Source organism: Leopardus geoffroyi, chromosome B3 (assembly GCF_018350155.1).
Source record: "Leopardus geoffroyi isolate Oge1 chromosome B3, O.geoffroyi_Oge1_pat1.0, whole genome shotgun sequence".
In the NCBI taxonomy this organism is placed as follows: domain Eukaryota; kingdom Metazoa; phylum Chordata; class Mammalia; order Carnivora; family Felidae; genus Leopardus; species Leopardus geoffroyi.
In genome coordinates, this window is record NC_059337.1 from 99,581,642 (window position 1) to 99,608,685 (window position 27,044).

General features: G+C 40.7%; 1 long non-coding RNA gene across 1 annotated transcript; it reads left to right on the top strand.

Moving 5' to 3' along the window:
* The first annotated feature begins 7,033 nt into the window (after positions 1 to 7,033).
* Positions 7,034 to 26,568, top strand: LOC123583825. The gene is made up of 6 exons (XR_006705008.1): positions 7,034 to 7,137; positions 18,821 to 18,940; positions 20,411 to 20,484; positions 24,739 to 24,831; positions 25,353 to 25,462; positions 25,630 to 26,568. It is a non-coding gene; the product is annotated as an uncharacterized LOC123583825 (long non-coding RNA).
* Positions 26,569 to 27,044: the final 476 nt, after the last annotated feature.

The following is a 27,044-nucleotide window of genomic DNA, read 5'->3' on the forward strand; positions in this document are numbered from 1 at the left end:
ACCACAGATCATACCCTGGGGTTCCCATCTTTATAGTCCCAGAAGGGAATGGAATGTTAGGGGTCAGGGAAAGACCATCTGCACCAGCCCCAGATCCCATGATGAAAGAATCACTGGTCTCTCTCCCTCAGGTCTTATCAGAAGTGAGAGTCTTATTTCTCATTGGCTCATTTCCCCCCTAAAACCCCATCAGAAAGAAGATAACCTATTATTGGCTGGGCAAGTTTAATAAATCAAAGCACTCTTCTGGCTGGGTCAGGCTGACCAGGGATAAAATTAATATTTGCTTCAGGACACATGTTGAGTTCAACCTTTGTCTGTATCCAAAGTTTCTACTTTCTGGAGGGCGGAAATTAATACTCTTCAGCATTTGAAAATGCTAAATACACACACTGATGCGTGATGTACCTTTTCTTATGAAAAGCTGGAGTTAGAGCATCACAAACAAAACTTTAAAAAATACCCTCACCCTCCTGAAACCGATACTACACTGTATTTTAACTTGAATTTACATAAATACATTTATTTTACATATATAAATTTTTAAAATAATAAAATTAAAGCATACTTCAACTAAAAAAATACCTCATTATCTGCAAAGGTGCTTTGTGGGGAAGCAACAACCCCCCCCCCCAACTCAAACTACATGAAAGAATACAGAAATTTACATTGTGGTGGTGCAAGGAAGTGCAAGCTTCCAAGCCGGTTAACTCGGGGGTGGGGGGGGGGTGGGCAACAATGTCCACAAAGACCCAGGTTATCTTTGTGTCTTCACTCCGCCATCTTTTGTGTTGGCATCCTCCTCCAGGGAGCCTCACGGTGACTGCAATAGTTCAAGGTCTCAAACCTGGACACAGCACTATTCTCCAGAAGGAGAGAGAGACAGACTCTTCTTGCTGTTCTGTCATAGGAGCTTTCCTCAAGAGCCCCAGATTTCAGCACCCCTGTGCCTCACCAGTTCCTTTACATGGACAAGGACAAGGACAAGGGTAATGGGATTACACTTGCCCAGTCAGTGCCTCCCCTGGAACCAGAGCTGGAATCAGTCTCACCTGAGGCACCTAGCTGAGTAGGCAGGGAGGGATATCTGAACACAGTCGGTATTCTGCTAGTGAACAAGTAGGAGGATGGATGCTGGGTAGATAACATGTAGTTGCAGGAAACAAAACTCAATTTATGAGTAGATTAGGCTAAAAAGTATTTTTCCCTCATAACCTAAATTATTGTGTTAGCTGGCTGCTGGCATTGATTCAGCAGCTTGATGATGTCATGATTAGACACTTGGTGATGCTCTTGACCTTTCCCTTGTGTTTTTCACCTCTTGGTCCCAAGATCACCCTTTCAGATCCGTACGTCACGTCCAGATTCAAAGCAGAAAGAAAGGGGGAAGGGGCACGGGCTGTATAAAGCATCGAGTGCTGGAGTCTGTGGGGCATATGAAAAACTAGACTTAATCTCCCAATTTTACAAGGGTCTACAATTCACATGGGGAAACCAAACATACCCTAGAAACCACAAAACAATGTCAGGACCATGAGAAGCATGCCAACGCCTAGGTGGCTTGCATACCTGAAGGGAGCAGATTTGTGTCTACTTGTCCTTTGAATTGCTTTTCTGTTGAGACAGATAAATGTCTCAGAGGCTCTTGGATGACAGTATTGCCCTGGCAGGCGTTCAAGGTGGCTGGAAATAGAGAACATTTAATGAGCGTAGCAGCAGAACCATTGAGGTGCAACTGAATGTAACAAAGAGGACAAAAACCTCTGGCAATGACATCTGAGTTTGGTTGGGCTCTCAGCTCAGGTTTCAGAAGGCCAGGCAGGTCCTGCTGAGAGCCATCTAACTGCTATATTCCATTCTGTGACCATGAGTCAAGTTTGGAAGAAGTTTAAGAAAAGTAGTTATTCTTTAGCTCGTCGTTTGGGTGTTTCCTGTCTCCCATAACAAATTTGGTAAGGGCAGGGATACATGTCTTACTTACCTTTATACCATGACCCTAATGTCTGGCACATGTGAGTTTCCTGGACCTTCACAATGCCTTAACAGCTGTTACCCCCCACTCCCCAACTCCCATCTTTTCCCCCACCTTTCCAGCTTCTATTCCTACCTTGCTTTCCTTCATACATGGATTGGACACAAGGTCTGGCTCCTGATGTGGCACTTCAGCTCTTATTTTCTGGCATTCTCTGTAGCACTCAGCACCTTTAACCACAGCTCTCTCCCGCTTGGCTCCTGGACCTTTCTCTCTCTTGGCTTTTGTTTGAGTTCTTCTCGGGTGCCTCTTTAAATGTGTGTTTTCCTCTGAGCCTGTCCCAGGTCCTTGGCTCCATTTCTCACTCTCTACATCCTCCCTGGGTCCTTCAGCCAAATTCACAACTAAGATCTCTGCTTCTGTCTCTCAACTCTACCTGTTACGAGACATCTCCATTAGTATAGCCCATAGGTACACTGAACTCAACATGACTGAGACTGGGGACAACATATTGTCCACAAACAGGATTCCTATCTTTTTTTTTTTAAGTTTATTTATTGATTTATTTTCGAAAGAGAGAGAGATAGAGAGAGAGAAAGAGAATCCCAAGCAGGCTCTGTGCTGCCAGAACAGAGCTCAACATAGGGCTCAATCTGATGAACCATGAGATCAGGACCTAAGTCCAAGTCAAGAGTCTGACACTCAACCGACTGAGCCACCCAGGTGCCCCTGGATTCCTTTCTTTTTAGAGGACACCAGCACCTTTAAGCCAGAAGCCTGAAAATTATCCTACAATTCTCTTTTGTAAGCATTTCATGTGACAGTCACCTTATTAAGATATTGTCATCTGAATATGTGACCTACTTAACCCCCTCTTTGAACCTTCCTTCCATCATGGCATGTCATTATTTGGTGGCTCTCCTGTGAAATACTCCCCTGCTATCTCTTCTCCTCCAAGCCAGTCTGAATCAGTTGCCCTACTTCTGGGATCCAGTAGCACCAATAGTGGCCAGTCCCTTCTTCTATGATAGAACTTATGACTAGGTCTTTAATCATGTGTTTCTTCTTCTTTCTATACTGTGATTTTCTTCAAGGCAAAAACTCTGTCATAACACTTTCAGAATCTCCAGCAACTGGCATACATAGGGCCTGGCATACAGTAGCTATGAAATCAGTGTTTGTTATATAAATTGTTTGACAAATGGCTGACATTTTTATACCATAAAAATTCATCAATACATTTTGATCTAAATGGAAAAGAGGGAAAAACCACTTATCGTCTCACCACCCAAACTGAACTACAGTCATATTTGGGTATTTTTTAAATCTTCACGTCTATGGATAAAATTCATTTTTATTTAAGCATAATCATACTGTACTTGTAATTTTGTATTCTGCTTTTCCAGTAAGAATATCATATTTTTTTTCATATCGTGAAGTATGTTTTCCCAGCTCTGTTGAGATATAATTGACATATAACATTGTGTAAGTTTAAGATGTACAATGTGATGATTGGATATACATATAGATTGCAAAATGGTTACTACAATAAGGTTAGTTAACACCTCCATCACCTCACACAATTACATTGCGTGAATGTGGTGAGGATATTTAAGATTTACTTTCTCAGCAACTTCCACATACGCAATATTGTTAACAATAGTCACCATGTTGTACATTAGATCCCTAGAACTTATTTATCTTCCAACTAGAAGTTTGTACCCTCTGACCAACATTTTTCCCATTTCCCCCACCCCCAGCCCCTGGCAACCATGTTTCCATGAACTTGACTTTTTTAATTTCCCTCTATAAATGACATCAAATAGAATTTGTATTTCTCTTTTTGATTTATTTCACTTAGCATAATGCCCTTGAAGTAAGTCCATCCCTATTGTTGTAAGTGGCAGTATTTCCTTCTTTTTTTATGGCTGAACAACATTCCATTATGTGTGCGTGCACCTGCATATGCGCGTGCATGTGGGTTTGTTGGCATACTGTTTTCCATAGTGGCTGTGCTAATTTACATTCCCACCAACAGTGCACAAAGGTTCCCTTTCCTCTACATCCTTAGCAACACTTGTTATCTCTTGTCTTTTAGATAACAGTCATTCTGACAGGTGTGAGGTGATATCTCCTTGTGGTTTTGACTTGCATTTCTCTGATGAGTGATGTCGAGCATCTTTTCATGCATGCACCTGTTGTCCATTTGTGTGTCTTCTTTGGGAAAATGTCTATTCAGGTCTTCTGCCCATTTTAAAAGCATATTGTGTTTGTTAAATTATATGAATTCCTTATATATTTTAGATACTATCTCCTTATCACATATATGGTTTGCAGGTATTTTCTCTTATGCCATAGGTTGCCTTTTCATTTTGTTGATTGTTTCTTTTACTGTGTAGAAACTTTAAAAAAAGTTTATTTATTTTGAGATTAATATAATACAATATTTTGTATTGTTATTCATGGAATCATGAAAAAAAATTTTGTTTCTTACTATAAACGGATGTCTACCGATGGTAGATCATTTTATAAGTACAGAAAGTATAAAGGATAAATAACAACCAACCATAATCCCACTACTCAAAGGTGTAGTTAATATTGTACATGTTTTATTATACTTACTAAAAATGAATTTTCCATGGCGGAACAACATTTTCTACTGTTGCAATTTCCTTTAGCTGTTATGAAATCAGAAATATTTTCCTGTGTCATTTGAAATATTTTCCAAATATTTTTTAATGACAGCATAATAGTCTATCATATGGTTGCTCCCTAATTTCCTTAACTACTCCACTAATGTTGGACCTAAAGGCTACTTGTGATTTGTTAGAAATTATTATAAATAATATAATATTCTTACACATACATTTGTGTGTCATTCATAATGTAAATTCCTAGCAGCAGGCAAATTGATCTATCAAAACATATGGATATTTTCAAGGCATTTGATATATCTTGTCAAAAACTTTCAGAAAGTTTTGACCAGTTCATTCTCTCAACAAACAAGAGAAGGCATTTCTCGCTGCCTCTCCCTCAACCCTAGGTAGTTATTGTCTACCAGGTTGACAAATCTTTAAAAAAAAATTCAGATCTTACTATTGCCTTCATTTTTATTACTTCCATTGCTAATGAGGGTGAAATGTCAACATTTTAAAATAGCCATTTATAGGAGGAGGATATGCATACTGGGGGGCAGTGCATATAGGGGAACTCTGTACCTTCTTCTTAATTTTGCTTTGAACCTAAATCTACTCTAAAAAATCTGTAAATATGAAAAAAGACAAAAATAAAATAAAATGGCCATTTATAAATTGGCTTCTTTTAAACATTGTTTATTCATATTTTTGGGATATTAGTTTTTTATAGAAATATTACAGTTTTCCTGTTTAAGTTTTCTATGTAAAACGATTAGTTTTTCTTGATATTTTCACAACTATATTTTAGCTTATTGTTTACTCATTAATTTTATTAATAATTTTACATACATATAGATTTTGCTGTTTATGTAGTCAATTCACTATTTTACTTTCTGATTTCTTCAGCTGATTTTAACCTTTTCTAGCACAGACATTTCTATTCATAAATCATATAAATCTTTAGCTATCATTCCTTCTAGTATATTTATGTTTTGATGGACTCATATTTAATAGTTTTATCCAGTTGAATTTATTTTTGCATGTCATGAGAAATAAAGGTCTAACTTGATTTTTTTCTCCCAAGAGTTAAGCAGTTGGGTAAGCATCATTTATAATAATATAACATTATAATATTCTGCATTGTATTGCATTTCAAGACAGGATTGTTAAAAGGAAGTCAGGGTAATGTTTCTGATGAAATAAAACCTTATAATGTAATTTGGAACATGAATGAAGGGTATGGCATTCTAGGAGGCAGGGGCAAGTTGAGGCCAAGTATGAGACAGATCTTGGAAGCAGGAAGAATCTCATTTCTGGAAGTATCTTCCAGGCAGGTTCAGGTGTGAATAGAAAAAGCAGGAATGTATTTCTAGAACCCCTCAACCCTACGAGTATTCACACATAAAAGGATTATTTGAGAGATGCCTAGGTATGATGTGGCCACTTCCATTCCTATGGTGGTCTGTAAATACAATGAGATGGGGGGAAAAAAGCAGCAGATGGGAAAGATATAATTTTAATTTGCATTACTTCATACCCAAACCTCAATCCTGACCTTATGTTAAACAATGACTCCTTTCTCCATAACTTGCTAAATATATAAAAGTCTATAGGAATGCTGCATAAACTGAATGGAGATTTGTCTGCAAAAATCTGGGCTGCCATCATTAACGTGTGCAATTCCATATTTATTCAAAAGTTGAGGTGACTTAACAGCAGGGAAGGAATCACTAGTGAGACCATTCCCTTCACCACAGAAGAGGACCAAGAGTTTCAGTACATATGATGGTGGTCTGCCTTCACTTAACAGATCTGGATTTTGTTGGGAAACTTGAGTACAACAGTTAACATCATAAACAAGGACCTCTGTGGTTTGGTAGTCCAAGATAAGCTAACATACCCATGCACAGTACTAGGAAATTTGCCCGTAAGCCCATAATAATAATATCAGCATTGTCATTTTGCAGAACTGAGTGCATCAGCAAAAGAGAGAGAGGGAGGGAGGGAGCGAGAGAGAGAAGAGAAGAGAAGAGAAGAGAAGAGAAGAGAAGAGAAGAGAAGAGAAGAAGATAAATTTTTGCAGCTGCATGCATAAGAATGCACACGCACACGTTTGGCTCAGCCTTACTGATGAGATCTTGACTTGGAAATGAAACAATTTTGTAATCCATACAATTTAAAAAACAGACCAAAAAACATCACTAAATAAGTAGTTGTCACAGAAACATAACAAATCCTTAAGTTACCCAGACACAGCCTATATGCAAGCTATCCAGATTTTTCTCTAAAAAAGATAGAATGTTCAAGCAGGATGGAATTCAAAACATATTGTAGTGCAACTCCCTTGTCTTACATTTTGAGATTTTCAGCTTGACTTTACAGTGTTTTTTATTATTTACTAATTGTCTACTAATAACCGTTTCTTAGCTTTCTTTCCTAGACAGGTTACAAATTCACTGAATGGAGAGGCTGCATCATCTTCGTTGTGTGGCCCATCACCCTAAGTGCCTAATGAGTGAAAGACACTTGGTAAATATTGAAGACGGTCCTGGTGCTTCACCCACACCTTTCAGTACAGTCCCAGATAAGAAAATATTGCAAGCACATTTATTCCATGCTGTTTAACAGCCTTTAAGGATGAAAATGACAAGCTTTAACCATAGTTAATATATAATCGTGGGAAAAGTAGCTGGCATCTGTCAAAAAAAAAGAAAAAATGAGTTGACTACCTTATTATTCAGGACTCATGATCCAATTTGTGGATTATCCAGACGCCTGGCTTTCCTCTCCTTTGTAAAGGGGCAGTGAGAGCAGAGGAACGCAGACTTTTCAGTATGAGTGGTCTGGTCAGAAGCAGGGTTAACCATCTTCATGAACTACTGGAAGCTCCCAGAAGCCTCTTCTCCTGTGTGTAGTAAATGACTGATCCTGGGGTTGTGGAGAGGGGTAGTTATTTTATATATCATATTTAAAATTCTTTACTCATGTTTTATTTCTAGCAATTAGAAATGGATATTTGGGGGGTGCCTGGGTGGCTCAGTCAGTTAAGTGTCCTACTCTTGATTTCAGCTAGATCATGATCTCATGGTTCATGGGTTTGAGCGCTGTGCTGACAACGTGGAAACTGCTTGGGATTCTCTCTCTCCCTCTCCCTCTGCCCGTTCCCTGCCTGCACTTGATCTTTCTCTCTGTCTCTCCCAAAATAAATAAATAAACTTAAAAAAATGGAAATTTGATTTAATGGTAATTTAAAGAACTATGAGTTGGTCACTTTTTAAGAATATAGCTTTATTGGGGTGCCTGAGTGGCTCAATCAGTTAAGTGTCCGACTCTTGGTTTCAGCTCAGGTCATGATCTCATAGTTGGTGAGTTCAAGTCCCACACTGGGCTCTGTGCTGACAGCACAGAGCCTGGTTGGGATTCTGTCTCCCTCTTTCTCTGCCCCTCCCTGCTCGCTCTCTAGCCCTCTCTCTCAAAAATAAATAAACATTTTAAAAAATAAAATAAAATATAGCTTTATCAATATAAAATTTTAAAAATCTCGTTTTAGAGCATTACTATCACCTCAGAAACTTTCTTCATGCCCACTTACAGTTACTTACAGCTCTTATCCCCCAACCCTAGGCAACCACTGATCTGTTTTTGTTTCTATAAATTCGCCTTTTGTAAACACTTCATGTAAATGGGATCAGACATACAGTATTCATTCTTCTGCATCTGGCCTCCATCACTTAGAATAATGTTTTCAAGTTTCATCCTTGTGGTAACATGAATCAGTAGTTTTTCATTTTAATTGTTGAATATTATTCCATTGTATGGATTTATTGTAAAAGTTCTTTATATATTCTGGATACAAGTCTTTTATAGGTACATGAGTTGTAAATATTTTCTTGCAGTCTAGTGGCTTATATTTTCACTTTCTAAATGGTGTCTTTTGAAGCACAGAAGTTTTTTATTTGGTAAGGTCCAATTTAACAGTTTTTTCTTTTAAATATCATGCTTTTGATGTCCACTGTTTTTATATTGTGTCAAAATAAGGAATTTTACATAAATATAACATTTAATATCATATGTATAATATGCAATTTTATGTGAATGTAATGTTTGATGTTATATTAAATATATGTTATGAGGAAAATTAGTACCAAAGCTTTCTCTGCCATCCCTCCTAACTTACTTTGTATTTTGAATGGAAACAGTAGTACTCTGCTATAAATTAGTGTTAAGGTTTTTCACAGCCATGATGAAAGAAATCCACTATGTATCACCTAGTACTGAAGACCCAGTCTGACACCTGGACCACAGTAAGAATACAAGCACACTTCCTGAACCAGGGTTGATTTAATTGTATTAGCTGAGCAAACAAAACTACACAGACACTCTTTTGTCTGCCTTGTTGATTTCCTTCCTGTACTGTGCTTCCTGTGTGTGTTTTTGTCATTTTCCTTCATTTTTTCCCCCTGCCTCTTCTGGAGTTGTCACTGTGTGAATAGGAGACCCTCAAATCCCCAGACAACCAGATTTCCACAGGGTTGCTGGATTTGTTGTTTCTTCATTGTGCTGACAGGAGCTATATGCTCACCTTTTGTTGAGCAGTAAATACATGTTGGAAGCAAAATACAATTAATACAATGCTTTATGCTTCTGAGGCAGCTTTCTCATTAGTCCCTAGCATACTGAACAAAGAAGTTATGTTCTAGAAATAAGAGAAGCGTGGTGCTGACAATACGAGCAGAGTCACGTGGCAAGGGGGAACGTAAAAAAGAAAAAACATTAAAACCAAGAATTCTGAATACCAAATTCAAAAGCCTGTAAAGGAGGCATCTGGAAGGATTTACTCCTACTTTTGAATCAATCATCAGTAGGCAGCAAGGGCTGACAAACGGTAGCTGGGGTGTATATGAAAGAGCCATAAGGAAAGGAAGCAGAGTCAGAGGCTAGAAAGACTAAGAACTGAAGCAGAGGGTCCAGAGCCAACAGAGAGGGGAAGGCGAAGGTATATGGAAAGAGCATGGAATTAATCATGCTATGTGCTGGCGAGGTGAGGTGATTTGTGCGGCACGGTGGAAGTGTTGACCTTGAAATGGAGTAGGGGTGCATCTTCTGAGATGAAGCAATAACAAAATGAAAGGGTGTGGCTATAGATAAATTTGATCTTTGGATAGAGTATAAAATTGAAAGAGATCATGCTGGATGGAATGAATTTTACCTGATGAAGTAGAAGGTCACCTGAAGAGTTCACATAGGGATATTAGAATGGTTAAGTTTTGAAATTATTATTAATTATTAATAATGATTATTTTAGTGAGGGAGATGAAGACTAGAGAGAATCAAGGATAAGTTAAAAGCTAATGAGGGAGCACAACTAGGGTAAGCTACAGAATGAGAAAGCTATGTGGTTTTCTCCAGCCACACATGATGGCTAGCATTTAGGAACAAGGAACAAATAGATTGACATAGGTTGGACACAAATTTCCCGAAAGGAGGAGGCCAATACAAGGCTACAGGGGAATACCCAGGCAGGAGGTATAGTTTGGATGATTAACCACATCTACCAGGATGGATATGAGAGGAAGGGAAGATAGAAGGTCTTGGTACCAACTGCTTCCAAACTTATCTGTTCACAGCATCACCTCAGTTAGGATCTCTTAAAAACTTCAAAGCCCAAGCTACATTTCTGGTAAATTAAATCACAGTCTGAGGGCCTGGAATGCAGACACAAACCTCCATTACTTTTTGAAGCTCCCCAGGTAATTCTAATATGAAGGTAATTTGGGAATCATTGGGCACATCCATTAGCAGAGCATTCTCAAAATGTGGCCCCCAAACCAGCACATCAGCATCACCTGGGAACATGTTAGAAATGCAAGTTTGCATTGATCCCCTCCCCCCAGACCTACTGAGTCAGAAATTCTGGGATTGGGGTCCAGCAGTCTGTCTTAACAAGTCCTTCAGGTGATTCTCATGTTTGTTAAAGTTTGACAACCACTGAATAAGGAAGAAAAGGAATGTTGTCCTGGTAATCCCTCAAAGAGCGAGTGTAGTGAGAGAGCTAGAAGGACTGGTATCCTTTACTGTCAAGCATTTCCGGTCTGTAACTAACTCAGCTTTGAGGCTCAAAAAGGTGAAGAAACTAAACACTAGTGTGTTGGATAATCATCCACATATATGTTTAAATATCCCAGAATTACGTCAGGATTTGGGAATGATGAAAAAACTCATATCTAGATTTTCGGTGTTTATGGGAAATAGAAAATGGTAGCATCAAGAGGCATAAACTTTGGCAGAATTTGCACATCGTGTAAAAGAAGCGCCAGGAAGCTGGATGAATCCTGACTCCAAGCCCTGCTTCCAGACATGCAGGAAAAACAGGAGCCTCCACTAGAGATGGAAGCAAAAGACCATGCACCTTTGGGAGAAGGTAGGCTTCAATTTATGGTGGTGGAGTAATATTGTAAAGAAAAAATGTGGAAGCATTTTTTTATGGAATAGTGGCTGCAGAGGGCATAGTGGGAAGGGTTAAAAGTTTGGAGACAGGGGTTGAGAGTGGGAGGGGCAGGCTATGGAAGCATGAGCTACAGAATACAAAAGAACAATGCTGGATAGATGCTCGGGTATGGAAGGATGGGGGATGAGGGCAGGTTCCATCTGCCTTTGGGACAGTGGCCATGGATTATCAGTATGACAGGCCTTGCTAAAAATGACTAGCTTCCTCAACATGAGTTATTTGGTGCCTTTGTGGCTGATGGTCCCAAACAGTCCTGTCGCCAACCCCCAGGGAGCTGAGTCAGCATGTGGCAAAAGCCACAGTCTTGGGACAGGCCACTTCATGACTGGTGGAGCACTGCAGACATGGGGAAGACACCTTAAGATGGATAGGTAGTGGACGGACTGGGTCTTCAATTAGCTCTTTCACCTGGCGACTTTCCTGCTTGCCAGAGCTCTGGGCCTTCTACCATCAAGGATGTGCCTGACTGAAAATGGTCCCAGGGCCCCATTGTTATCATAAAGGAAAACAGAATCAGAAGACCTTGAACACTTTTAGATATTGCTTCTCCTGGCTCTGATAAGGGAGACAGGAGGAGAAAGGGAGGAAGGAATAAATCAAGGAGATGGTAACAAAAGCAAAAGAAAACAGATCCTTTTTGCTGGGCTCAGTAGTTTGTCTTATGATTTCTCTCTGACTCATGGGCACACTGAGAATTCTGGAATGAATTAAGTGTTCTTATGGCCACAAGATGTAGCTTAATGTACAGACCAGTAACAATTGCTTGGGCTGGTCCAAGGCTAAGTTGTGAAGCTGGTTTCTGATTGTACTCCATTTGGGAGTCTTTTTCCCTTCTCTGGAAATCCTTCTCCTTGGGTTTTCCTCACCCTATAGTCCTGTGCTCGCCCTTCAGGAACATCCCTGTGGCTCAGGGTTAGGCACAGCACAGAGGGTTATCCTCTCCCTTCCACCTAATGTTTTGACATACAGTCATTACAGACACTCCCTGAAGGCTCTTAGCCACTGTCACACTCCCCAAATGCTCCTATTACAATTCTTGGGAAAGTCCAGGTCCACAATGGTGGTCAATTGCTTGGACGTGGGAATAACATCCACAATATTTAACAACTGATAGGGCAAAGACATCTGTCACCTAGAACAGACCCCACCTCAGCAGAGCAGCCAGGTACATCCTGCCCACCCAGGCTCTCAGTCCTCCAGGGGTCTCATGCTTGCCCCCTCCCACCTCAGCTGTCCACTCCCGTGGGTATATCCTGGACTTGTCATTGCCGTCAACAATGAACACTTCTCCATCTCACTCACCATCTCCTGACCTTTCAGCTTGTCTCCCTTACTCTAAACTTCCTTAACTCGAACAGCTCTTTGACATACCTACAAGCTCTTGATCCTACTACCTTTTCTCTCTCTCTCCATCCCCCATTCCCCCTTTATCCAGTTTAGATCCCATAGCTCATCATCATTATCATTTGAGCTCGTCTCATTCACCTCTCCAGTGTACTCATGTGGCAGCCTTCCTCCTAGTTAAATCCAGTTCATCGGACACAACAGACTCAGGTTTGCATAGCCATTTCCTACCACCTTAAAAACAAAAACTGTATCTTGATCCCACATCACCCTCTGGTCACTGACCCATTCTTCCACCCCCTTTTATAGTAAAACCCCTGGAAAGAGTTGTTAGTCTTCACCGTCTCCAATCTCCTTCCTCTTATCCTCTGTCGAACTCACTCCTACCAGGATTTTGCCTCCACCATTCCCACAACGCTGTTCTCCTCAGGACTCCACTGAGGTCTCCACTGCAAAATGCAGTGGACGATTCTCAGTGTTCATCTTATTTGATGGATAGGTAGCATTTCATAGCCGATCATTCCCTTCTTGAAGCACTTTTTTTTTTAATACCAGGATTCCACACTTGCCTGGTTTTTCCCTCCTCTATCATTAACCATTCTTTCTCAGAGTCCTTTAATGGTTTGCTCCCATTGTAGTGATTTGTAAACAGTGAGGCACTTCAGCCGCTCAGTCTTTGGACCTCCTCTCTTCTCTATCTACATCACTCCCTTACTGAGCTCCTGTCTTCTCATGGCTTCAATCACCATCGTTGCCTTGATTTTCCAATTTTGTATTTCTAGCAAAGACCTCTCACCTGAACTCCACGCTCACATGCCAACTGCCTTTTGGACATCTATACTTGATGGATAGCTGGCATCTCATGTTTGACAGGTTCAAAATGGAACTCCTCCTTACCTTTAAGTGGCTCCTCCTACAGTTCTCCCAGCTCAGTAAATAGCAGGTCTACTCTTCCAGTTACTCAAGCCAAAAATCATAGAGTCATCCGTATGTCTTCTTTTTACTCTCAGATCCTACATCTAATCCAACATCAAACTTTAATATATATCCAGAAGCTAACCACTTTTCACCACTCCAGTTACTGCTACTATGGTCCAAGCTGCCGATGCTTCTTACCTGAATTATAACAGTAGCTTTTTTTTAATGTTCATTTATTTATTTTGAGAAAGAGAGTGCACTGGGGGGGGGGGGGCAGAGAGAGAGAGGAAGTTGGAGAATCTGAAGCTGACAGTGCAGAGCCTGATGTGGAGCTCAATCCCATGAACTGAGATCATGACCTGAGCCAAAGTCGAGTTGGACACTTAACTGAGCCATCCATGCACCCCTGCAGTAGCTTCTTAATTGGTCTTCCTGTGTTCATGATTGCTCCTCCTCTAGTCAATAAATACAGCAGCCAAAGTGATTTTTTCAAACATGAGATGCAAAACTCCTCTAAAAACCTTTTCCAAAGTACCCATTTCACTGAAGGCAAAAGCTAAATCCTTAAAATAGCTGACAAGGCCCTACAACACTGTTTCTCTCCCCCTATTCTTCTCTGACCTGTGTCCTACTACTTTCTCCTTATTCATGCCACACAGTGGCCTCCTTGTGAGTCCTCAGATGTACCAAGCATGTTCTGGCCTCTGGGCCAGAAACACTTGCTCTTCCTTTGGCCTGGAATGCTCATCCTCCAGACATCTTCTACTTTGCTAGTTCCCCAAATCCAAAAATTATTTAGCACCAATAGATTTAATGTCATATTCCCAGGGATCGCTTTACTTAATATTTCAACTTACCCCCTCACCCTCACTTCTGGCACTTCTTTTCCCTCTTTTTATTTTAAATTTTTTAAATGTTTATTTTTGAGAGAGAGAGAGAGAGAGAGAGAGAGAGAGAGACAAAGTGAGAGTAGGGGAGGTGCAGAGACAGGGAGACACAGAGTCCAAAGCAGGCTCCAGGCTCTGAGCTGTCAGCACAGAGCCTGACACGGGGATTGAATTCATGGACCGGGAGATCCAGGCACCCCTCCCTCTTTGTTTAAAAAAAATTTTTCCCTTGGGGCGCCTGGGTGGCTCAGTTGGTTAAGCGTCTGACTTCGGCTCAGGTCATGATCTCACGGTCCGTGAGTTTGAGCCCCGCGTCGGGCTCTGTGCTGACAGCTCAGAGCCTGGAGCCTGTTTCGGGTTCTGTGTCTCCCTCTCTCTCTGCCCCTCCCCTGTTCATGCTCTGTCTCTCTCTGTCTCAAAAATAAATAAACGTTAAAAAAAAAATTAAAAAAAAATTCTTTTCCCAACACATGTATTTATTCATGTAATTTTTCATTGTGGTTTTGATTTGCATTTCCTTCATGATTAGTGATGTTGAGCACTTTTTCATGTACCTGTTGGTATTTGAGTATCTTCCTTGGAAAATTTGATTTGGGTTTCTTTGTCTGTTTTTTAACTGGCTTGTTTTGTTTTGTTTGCTATTGAGTTGTATGAGTTCTTTATAGATCTTGGACATTAGCCCCTTATCAGATATATGATTTGAAAATGTCTTCTCCCTTTTTATAAGTTGTCTTTTCACTTTGTTGACGGTTTCTTTTGCTGTGCAGAAGACTTTTAGTTTGATGCAGTCCCATTTGTTTAATTTTATTTTGTTGTTTGTGCTTTAGGTCTCATATCCAAAAAAAAAAATCATTGCCAAGATCCATGTCAAGGAGCTTACCTGTTTTCTTCTAGTTTTCTTCTGGTTTCTTATAGTTTCAGATCTTAAATTTAAATCTTCAATATATTTTGAATTAATTTTTATGAGTGATATAAGATAGGGGTCTAGTTTCATTCTTTTACATGTAAATATCTCATTTTTCCAGTACCATTTATTGAAGAGACTGTCTTTTCTCCACTGAGTATACTTGGCTTTCTTGTCAAATATTAGTTGACTGTATAGCATGGGCTTATTTCTGGGCTCATCATTCTGTTCCATTGGTCTATGTATCTGTTTTCATGCCAGTACCATACTGTTTTGATTAGCATGGCTTTGTAATATAGCTTGAAATCAGGAAGTATGATGCCTCCAATTTTGTTCTTCTTTCTCAGGAATGTGTTGGCTATTTGAAGTCTTTTGTGGTTCCATAAGAATTTTAGGATTGTTTTTACAAAAAGTTATTTATATCTTTACTGAAGTCTCATGAGGAGATACTAAAGTGGAATGTATTACACAACATGTGGCATAATTCCTAAAAGACTCTCTTCACTGTTGAAAGCATTATTTTCCAAATTAAAAACACAAATTCTTATACACATTGCATGTATGTCAGAGTTTTATTTTAACTCATTAAAATGATAAAGCAGTTCAAGGATGATAAGAGAATATAATGTAAATGTAGTTAGTGAAAACAAAAATGAATGAATGCAGGAATAAGATTGTTAGATACAAAACTGATTTATTTCTTATGGGGCAAAAACCATTATCTTTGGAGTTCTCTTTTCTACTTTCAGAAGTAATTTATATCTCTACAGGGCAAAAATTATTTTCTTTTCTTTCTTTTTTAAAATGTTTATATTTGAGAGAGACAAAGAGAGACAGAGAGCGAGCAGGGGAAGGCAGAGAGAGAAAGGGAGATACAGAATCCAAAGCAGGCTCCAGGCTCTAAGCTGTCAGCACAGAGCCCGACACAGGGTCTCGAACCCACAAACTGTGAGATCATGACTTGAGCCGAAGTCAGACACTTAACTGAGCCACCCAGGCGCCCCCCCCCCAAATTATTTTCTATAGGTGTCTTAGTCAATTCAGGCTGTCATAACAAAACCTCATATAGAATGGGTGACCTAAACAACAGAAATGTATTCTCTCACAGTTCTAGAAGCTGAGAAGTCCAAGATCAGGGTGCCAGCATGGTCACTTTCTTGTGAGATCTCTCTTCCTGGCTTGAAGATGGCCCTTTTCTCCCTATATCCTCAGATGGCAGAGAGAAAGAGAAGGCAAACTGTCTGGGACCTCTTCTTTTTTGTTGTTTGTTTTGTTTTGTTTTGTTTTATTTTGGGTTTTGTCCCCCAGTATCTCTTCTTATAAGGGCACTAACTGTATGATGAGGCACATCCTCATGACTTATCTAACTATAATAACCCCCCAAATGTTTCATCTCCAAATATCATCATACTGGGGCTTAAGGATTCAACATACAAATTGAGGGAGGGCAGGGGAAGGCACAGTTCAATCCATAGCGAAAGGTGAGAAACATTTGCATTAGCAGTCTTCTGCAAAGTTTAAAGACAGTCCTTACAAAATTGTAAAATGGTCTAATGAATAATTGGCAATTAGTCAGACAACTTTATATCCTTCTGAATTCAGATGGCCCTGGGGCGCCTGGGTGGCGCAGTCGGTTGGGCGTCCGACTTCAGCCAGGTCACGATCTCGCGGTCCGTGAGTTCGAGCCCCACGTCGGGCTCTGGGCTGATGGCTCAGAGCCTGGAGCCTGTTTTCGATTCTGTGTCTCCCTCTCTCTGCCCCTCCTCCGTTCATGCTCTGTCTCTCTCTGTCCCAAAAATAAATAAACCTTGAAAAAAAAAATTTTTGAATTCAGATGGCCCTTATGGAGGGCTTGTTAGCCAAGGCCTTAGCACAAAAAGGAAGTCATTTTGCCTTGCAGAGTTTTGAAAATTTTTTTTAACATCATTTATTTCTTTCTCTATAAACACACTCATGACTCAGAATTATGAGGTCTGAAGCTTGTACAGTTGGGGGACGGGTACTTTGTTTGAAGAAGAATATAACATGAGCACATAAATACAGTCCTTGGGTTCTAGAACTGAAAGGGAGTCTTGCTAGAGAGAACTTCCTGGAAAACCCATCTCCAACCCTCTTTGTAGCAATTTCCACACCTCCCCCTAAATCTTCTCTTCTAAACATTCCATGAAAATCTCCATCTTTCACTGATTCTTCTTCCCCATTCAAAACTCGTGTGTGTATGTGTCTATTTTTTACTGTGGTAAATATATATAACATAAAATTCACCATTCTAACCATGTTTAAGTGTACGATTCTTTGGCATTAAGTACATTCACAGTGTCCTAGAAGTATCACCACTATCCATTTCCAGAACTTTTCATCATCACAAAGAGAAATCCTACATCCATGACAATAATCCCCACCCACCCCTGCCCTTGGTTCCTGATATGTACTTTTCTACTTTCTGCCTCTCTGAGTGTGCCTCATCTAGATACCTCATGTAAGTAGAATCATACAGTATTTGTATGTATTTGTCTGGCTTATTTTATTTAGCCTAATATTGCCTTCCCATTCAAAACTCTTCTCTAGCTCTTCTTGGTCCATGAGCTTCTTCTCATGTCTCCTAAAATAAATCCTTGTAACATCTAAGCAACTTCTAGTTCTTGCTACCCATTATCTCTATAGCAAGAGGCAAAAAGCGCCCTTCTTCGAACAGGAGAGGAATACGATAAGATTGTGAATATGAAGCTAGTAATATGTGCCCCCTCAATACTTACTCTTTGGGAAAAAATCCAATACTTCTTTAAAAAATATTGTTTTAATGTTTACTTTTGAGAGACAGAGAGACAGAGCACGAGCAGGGAGAGGCAGAGAGAGAGGGAGACACAGAATCCGAAGCAGGCTCCAGACTCCCAGCTGTCAGCACAGAGCCCGACGCGGGGCTCAAACTCACGAACTGTGAGATCATGACCTGAGATGAAGTCGCACGCTTAACCGACTGAGCCACCCAGGTGCCCCAAAAATCCAATACTTCTTAACACTAAGGTGGAAATGGGTAATAAAGCCTAATGTGTAGGCTTCTTCAGAAATTTTTTAAATAATCAGGAAGCCTCAAATCAAAGGAATGAAAACCACTCTTTGTGGAATTTCAGGGAAAGGTGTGTGATATTTGAGGGTTATAAAGAATGGCAATGTTGGTTTTTAGAAAAGCCACCAGGAACACACATTCTACAGAATGTCACTCAACTGTCCCCATAACTGGCTCATCGCAGCGTCATTCCTGTGTGCCCCCGGCCGGGATGATGAATGAAATTCCCATCTCATCAGAACTGCCACCACTTCTTGCCTTTTTTCCCCTCTTTTGACAATAATACAGGTGGCTGTACGGATGGTACGGGATACACTGTGCTTTCATAGCTTACCATAGCCGGCTTGAGATTCCCTCAACATAAACATCAGAATGCCCTTAAGCCACTCTCATTGTGCAATACAGCTGAGTTAGAAACATGGTCCTGCTCTCTGAACAATTCCTGGAAGAGACAAAAAAAAAAAAAAAAAGGCAAATATATTTGCAGAATGTTGACTTCATTCAGAATGTGCATTAAATAAATAATGCACTAAGGGTTTTGGAGACGGTAACTAAGACAGACGCAAATGCATATTTTTCTCCAGATAACAAAATCTTCCAAAGATGCCTGGTGCTCAGCACGGAGGATGTGCACAGCGGTGTAGAGGCTCCAGCCCATGATGGTCTCCATTCTGGGCTTGCCTGGCCCCAGCTTCCCTGCTGAGGTAAGAGCCGCATGGAAGCTAGGCCTTCCCTGGTGACTGAGAACAGAGCTTGTCAACCAGCTGGGAGACAAGAGTCCAGTGCTGGGGAAAGGTGGCAGATGAAAGGCTGGCAAGGCGCTAATGTTATTCCCTCCAGAGGGTAGCAAGTCAGAAGAAAGGCTCTCCTGCCTTTTGCAACAGGCTTTGTGCTCATGCGCCCTGTGGATGCCAGTGCCACTGGGTAGCGGGTAAAGAAAAACACATGCTATTCAACACTGAGGTTGCTAATGCCGCTTTAATTTTCTGGGAGATTCCCTTCTATGGGGGAGAAGGAAAGCATAAGGGACATCACTTAAGTGGATTCTGGGAACACAACTAGGGCTGTAATGAATGCAAAGTTACTGGGTACATGGCCTGAAGTACTCATTAATACGAATGCAAATGTTCTGGAAATAGATTTTCTCTTCCATTCCCTTTAGGGCATTCCATTTATTTCTGCTGTGTCCAAAGAGACCCATTTTCCTTAATGCTCTGAGTTAGAGCTCTTTATTAGATGCCTGCTTTAAAGATACCCTAAATGCCCACCCAGCTAATGTATAAACAGGTAAGGGCAGATGCCGTGCAAAAAAGAGCAGGGGACCCTGAGGCTCAGCAGCGTCTTCAACAGAGCAATGCAATGCAAATGAACAGAAGGCGAACTCTGTAGAAATAGGCTTAATCGCTGGAATTATGACCAAGACTCGGTTTTTTTAATGCCCTCTGAGGAACAAGCAAAAGAGGAAACAAAAGAAAGCTTCGGGGCTAATCTGATGTTTATAAAGAGCCTGGAGCTGAGACTCAGTAATTACCCTGTGAAGCAGGAAGGAACGCTGAGCTAATCATATCAGATAAGAGACATAAAGCAGCAGAAAATGGGAAGTGAAGAGGGAGAGTAGGCATCCAGGTTTCCTATTCTTTCCACATCAAACCTACCTTCTTATCCCAGGTCTTTTATTTTGAAGAGGAAAAATTACTTTATACTCAGACCTCCAGGTTTCCTATCTCTCTTTACCTGTAATATATCAGAGGTCCAAGGCTATATAGGTGAATAAGATGGGGCTTTTCGGAGTGTGCTCCCTGGTTTCCTGCCTTCCCTGTAGCTCCAGGATATCTCCCACCATTGGTTTGAGGTAGGCTGCCCCAGGGCCTATCAACCTCTAACCTGTCCCTTCCCATGTTCCATGCTCCTTTACAAACACTTCAACAGATGAACCTAAAGAAAAACATATTAAGGCAAACTTATCAGATCATCCTTTCCTGCCCTTAACCTACAACTTCCCCTTAAGGAAAGACCTAAATTTATGAGGCTCCCAAAGTCTCTTCCTTGCAGAATTGGGAATGAATGTAAACATTTAACCAAATAGAAAATCTTAGCTAAAATACTGTAATTTTGTTTCCTACCATTTGGTAAATATTGGCCTTGCTGCTAATCATCAGATCTCTTGCTGACAGGTGCTGAAAAGGGAGCTCCGATGTCCAAGCTTGAATGTTTCAGGATGAGATGCTGTGCAGGTAGATTGCTACAGGTGGGTTTGGTGGGTAAGTAGAGGCAGTGTGGTGTGGCAGGGCAAGCATCGGACTCTGGGCTGGTCTCAGCGCTGTCACGAATTCATTCACTGAGGGACCTTGAACCCTTCATACCTCTGTTTCCTTTTATACAAAATGGAAAAATATATTTTATGGTGGCGTTCTGAGAGTCCAGTGAGACCATGTGTATGAAAATGTTTTTAGAATTATAAAAAGCCAAGGGCTCCTGGCTGGTTCAGTCAGTAGAGCAGGAGACACTTGATCTCAAAGTTGTGAGTTCAAGCCCCACGTTGGGTGTAGGGATAACTTAAAAAAAAAAAAAAAAAATCAAATCTCAAAAAAAAAAAAAAAAAGAATTCTAAAAAAAGCATACAAATATGTGTTTTTATAGTTAGCTCTATATATCACCTCCCTCATGAGTATTCCCTCCCTCCCCACAATTCTAGCACACACCCAGTAGTCATCTACCATTCACTTTTTGGATAACCTGACCAAAATATATCACTTCTAACCTACTCTCTTTCTCATGGTCCATGTTCCTCTACACGCTCTTAAATAGATGCACCAGGAGGGGAAAATTATAAGGCCCATTTATAGGATTACCCACTCTTGCCCCTAAGCTCCAACTTCCCGTTAAAGAAGGGACTCAAGGCCAGCCTATGATAAAAGCTTGTTTTTATAAACGCAGTAAAATATTTTTAGCATTGTATTTAAAGAATCTTAACATGGATGCAATAAAACATACATTAATTGTAAAACCTGTTTTCAAAGAAAATACCTCATTTTAGATTGTTTCACATGCCTAGACTTGGGAGAAAGGAAAAAAGTTGGATGAGATTAAGAGTTAAAATTGATTGAACATCGCTATGAGCAAAGCACTCTGCTAAGTATTGTCAGATCTAAAGTTAAAAGCATGACTCATTCAAATATAAAGGGAGCACATGTCAGGGGCACCTGGGTGGCTCAGTTGGTTAAGTGTCCACTTCGGCTCAGGTCATGATCTTGCAGTTTGTGAGTGCTAGCCACGTGTCAGGCTCTGTGCTGACCGCTCAGAGCCTGGAGCCTGTTTCAGATTCTGTGTCTTCCTCTCTCTCTGCCCCTCCTCGGCTCGTGCTCTCTCTCTCAAAAATAAACATTAAAACAAAACAGGGAGCACGTGTCAAAGATTTAACTCATGAATGAGGGAACAGACAAGATAGTTCAAAAAGAATTAGGAAGATGGAAGTATTTATAGGGGCTGAGCAAGAAAGGGGAGCACATGGATAAAATTTGTAATTTAGGTTCGGACCTGGTTCATGTCCTAGAGGGCAGTAACAGGATAATCTTGGGCTTATCTTTTCGACCCTGAAAGCAGTTTCATGTCTTCTGGACAAAATCAATTTGCATTTCTCTTGGACAAGAATCATTTGCATTGCTAGCACTTTTCTACAAGTTAACTTTTACACTTGCAGAATTCCAAAATCTCCTTATGGTGAGATTGAGTAAATAGCAACTCAGACAAAAGTACCCACCTAGAGAATCAGATAATTCACCAAACAGGTCTACACACAACCCTGGCTTAACACTGAAAAAGACTTGCACGTTTCCAAATTTTTAGATAATTTTATTTTTAAATTTTTATATTTTTATTTTTTAATGTTTATTTATTTTTGAGAGAAAGAGACAGAGTGTGAGTGGGAGAGGGGCAGAGATACAGAGACACAAAATTGGAAGCAGGTTCCAGGCTCTGAGTTGTCAGCACAGAGCCGGATGCGGGGCTCGAACCCACAAAGAACCCACAAACCATGGGATCATGACCTGAGCCGAAGTCGGACACCCAACTGACTGAGCCACCCAGGCACCCCTGGATACTTTTATTTTTAACAGCACTTATGCATAGTGTATGGAAGCATTTAATATTTATCATTTTGTGCAACCTACACAATTCTGAAAAGTGGTTATTATTAATTCCATTTACACGGATGTGGAAACTGAAAATCAAGGAGACAAAGAAATTTGTTTGAATTCACTGGAACAAATGATTACCCAGATCTGTTAAATTATGAAATCCTTGCTTTTCTTGCTACAGTGTATATATCACCCCCCAAAAATGTTTTAATTATCTTTATTGAGATATAGCATACATATGGCACAGTGCAGATATCTTAAGTACACATTTTAATGGCTTTTTACATATAAGGACGTATGTATATGTGTGTGTCTTTTGTCAAACACATATTACCATGACCCAGATCAAGATGTTAAACATTTGTAGTGCCCCAGAGGTTCTCATGCCTCTTTCTACTCAATCCACCATCACCACTAACCCCAGGTCACCTTTTTTTTTTTTTTTTTTCGACATCTATCACCATAAATTAGTTTGGCCTGATATTCATAAAATGGGTCATACATACAGTAGCTGCTGTTTTGTGTCTGGTATCTTTTGCTCATAATTATGCCTGTGGCATACACCCATGTCGTTGCATGCGGTAGTATTCTTTCTAAAAAACTGTTTACAAAGTTCATTGCATGAATAACCCAAACTCATCTATTCTCTTGTTGAGGGACCCTTGAGTTGTTTCCAGTTTTTGGCTCTAAGGCATAAAGCTATTAAGAATATTTTTGTATATCCTTTCTGTGAGCATGAGCATATATTTTTGTTGGCTATATACTCCGGAGGGGAGTTGTTGGGTGGTACGTTTATATACTTTTGGTTTTAGTAAGTACTGTCAAATATTTTTCCAAAGTGGTTGCACCAGTTTGCATTCCTACTAGCATTGCAGTGTATGAAGATTGCAGTAAGTTCACATCCTTAACAACACTTAAATCGTTACTCTTTATCTTTAACTATTTTGTGATATGAATAAGTATTCGTCTGCATTTAAATTTGGTCCCTTTCCTGTTATAAAAGAAAGAAATAACATGACAGTTCTATAAAGCATTAGGTCTGAGAAAGTGATATCAAATAATATCAGCTCTGTCTGGAGTGCGTGGATGGTTCCCAGTGCTTCCAATTTGGGGGCTACTTTAATAGGTAAGTGTAACATACCGAAATAAAACTATGTCTTTTTGATACATTCCCTCTGTTCATTTAGGGTGCCATGATTTTGATGGCATTTACCGATCAAATCTATTTGATAAAAATGCTCAGGGGCACCTGGGTGGCTTAGTCGATTACATGTCCGACTTCAGCTCAGGTCTTGATCTTGCAGCTTGTGAGTTTGAGCCCCACCGCTCCCTATTGTCAGTGCACAGCCTTTGTCGGATCCTCTGTCTCCCTCTCTGTCCCTCCCCCATTTGCGCACTCTCTCTCTCAAAAATATTTTTTAAAAAATGCTTAGTAATATTAGAAAGCTTCTTTAAATTTAGCACTGTATAAAAAGACTAAGTTAGGAACCTAATTACTACTATGTAAAGGACCATGCACATTTGAATAAATCTAACCATAAATATAAACAAGCTACAATTAATATAGAGAGATCTAACTTCAGAATGGGTCCCTGTACCAAGGAGATAGTAAACACATGGTGCTCGATATATGTTTATGAATGATATTGATTGCACACCTCTTCTTTCTTTATCTGTTCTGAGTAGGGCTTTACCTTTTTTGTTGTTGTTGTTGTTGTTGTTGTTGTTGTGTTTTGTGTGCTGGTCCACATTAGATCATTACCTAAATTGAGGCAGACTCACTAATTTATAGAAAATTTGCAGTCTCCACAGATACCCTGGATGTACATCTTAAACAGTCTACAACTATTTCTAAATCTGTAGTTATTTTTATTCCTACTCCACAAATTAATATAATTTAGGGCCCTAGGGAAGACTGCTTTCCTTCAATGGCCAGACTTTGAATTCACTATCTTTTCTTTTTACGACAATGGGTGAATCTTTGATAGACTGCTATGATTCGGGGCAGGAAAAGAAAAAAAAAAAAAAAAAAAACAAGCTGCCTGGCTTTAAATCCTATTTCTATTACTTAACCATGTGACCTGTGGTAAGTAATTTAACCTCTGTACACTTCAGTTTCCTCATCTGTAAAATGAGAATAATCACTCCAACCTAGGAGGGTTGAGAACTAAATGAGCTATTATTTGTAAAGCATGTAGAACACTATCTGATACACAGCAACAATATACAGGCATTTGTTTAGTTAAATAAATTTGAAATCGTACCTCAAAGTGTCTTTCATTCAATCACTCAAAAAACTTCTCTTTGGATTCCTGTATGCTCTCTTCAAATATCCCCCTCTGGAGCCATACGTCCCCCCATGCCAGCTTATGCACAATCCTCTCAAAGAAGGACAAGATACTCAGTGATAGTGACCCCCGAAACACACAACAATGTGCACAGATCTCCTATGCATTAAGGTGAGTAAGAGGAGCCTGATAGAAGAGGCTACATATTGTAGGATTCCATTTACTTGACATTCTGGAGAAGGCAAAACCATTGGGATCAAAGCAGATCAGTGGTTGTCAGGGACCAGAGTCAGGGGAGGAGTTAACTGCAAAGGGGCACGAGGGAATTCAGGGGTAGGGGTGTCGATGTGATGCAGTCGTCCTATATCTCGACTATGGTGGTGATTAATCAACTATATGCATATCTTAAAGGATACACAACTATACTTTTAAGAGGGCAAATTGTGCTATGTGCAAATTACACCTGAATTTATTAATAGAAAAAAGAATAAGAGGTACCACAAAGTCTTTTACCAAAAAAGAAGTCATTCAGTTACACGTAAGCAGTCCTAGAATATGTGCAGCACCATGTCTAACTGCAGACACGGCCAGTTCCAGAAGTTCTAGGAACAGATCTCCAATAGTCCTGAACCTTTGGCCAGTTGCAGGATGATCTCAGTGAATCGGTCTTTCTTTGCTTAATTGTCTTGCAGGAAGCACTTGAAATGTGTGGTAGTTGTTTTGCAACAATTACTGACATCTGGCAACTAGGGATCTGTTAAGAACTCAACGAGATGTAAACGTAGCTGTAAGAATGGGCAAGGTGAGTTTCTCATGTCTGGCGAAAGGCTTACTCCAACTGGTTGGCTTCACCAGTAGCTCTCTGTCATTGTCAGAGCCTGGGAACGGAAGCCTGTACCCGGGTCTGAGAGCCTCTCACCTTGTCTCCTGCTTTGCCTGACTCTAGAACGTTATCCCTTGTCATTTTAGCATTACGAAACTTCTTGTTCCTGTACTGTTTCCACTGGAGTCTTTCCATCGATTGCATCCCTTGTGACACCTATGAAATGTTCCACACAGAGCTAACTTCCACAGAAAATCAGAAGTAGCTTCTAGAACCTGTGAAGCTGCCCGCCCCCACCCCCCTCCCCGGGCAGAGTCTCCACTCTCCACTCTGGATGTGGCCCGAGATACCCCGTTCCCCAGCTCCCCAGGGACTTCTCCCCTCTGTGATGCCCCTCTCTGGCCCTCCCCCATTCATTCGTCTCCAACTCTCCTAAAACCCTCTGCATCTTCAGCTTTGCTCCTCAGCCTAGGTGGTCACTTACTCCACTGCTGCAGCATCTTTCACGGAGGCAGCTGAAGACAGGCTCTGGGTCCAGTGAACAATGATGAGAGAAGAAAGCTACGTTTGCCCTTCAGCCCCCAGGTCTAGCATCCAGGAGAAGAGTCTGACTTTTCACACCACTCCAAGGGACTGCCTTTTGGCATGACGCCAACGCATGTAGCTAGAAGAGAGACCCCCTTCCTTCCGTGTAAGTTTCATAAACAAGTCCCTGAAGCCTCTCCTACCTTGTAGTATTCGGAGCCCTGATACTGGGTTCAGTCACATGCACGTGTGATGCCAAACACGTATTACCTCCCACCATAGCAAACACAGATTAATTGGAGCCCTCGCATGTCTGATCATTTTTTCTAAAAGTAGAGGTCGCGGACTGACACTGAGAAGTGGCCAGAAATGTCTAATAGGAGACCAGTTTAGTAAGAAGATAGGTAGTTCTATAGAGGTCCTCCACTGGTAGGCAAATCAGCCAAACACTATAACAACTGAGATTTGTGGGGCGCCTGGGTGGCTCAGTCAGTCAAGCGTCCGACTTTGGCTCAGGTCACGATCTCGCAGTTGGTGAGTTCGAGCACCATGTCGGGCTCTGTGCTGACAGCTCAGAGCCTGGAGCCTGCTTCTGATTCTGTGTCTCCCTCTCTCTCTGCCCCTCCTCCACTCACACTCTGTCTCTCTCTTTCTGAAAAATAAATAAGCATTAAAAATTAAAAAAAAAAAAAATAGGGGCGCCTGGGTGGCTCAGTGGGTTAAACATCCGACTTCAGCTCAGGTCATGATCTCACAGTCCGTGAGTTCAAGCCCCTCATCAGGCTCTGTGCTGACAGCTCAGGGCCTGGAGTCTGCTTCAGATTCTGTGTCTCCCTCTCTCTCTGCCCCTCCCCTGCTCATGCTCTGTCTCAAAAATAAATAAAAACATTAAACAAAAATTAAAAAAAAACACCTGAGATTTGCCATTATGAGACAATATGACTTGGGGGAAGCTCAAGAGAATAGGAGGGAAGAGCAAGGACTGTGCCACAGGAGGCAAAATTTTAATTTTAAGTTGTGGTTCTTAACTGCCACT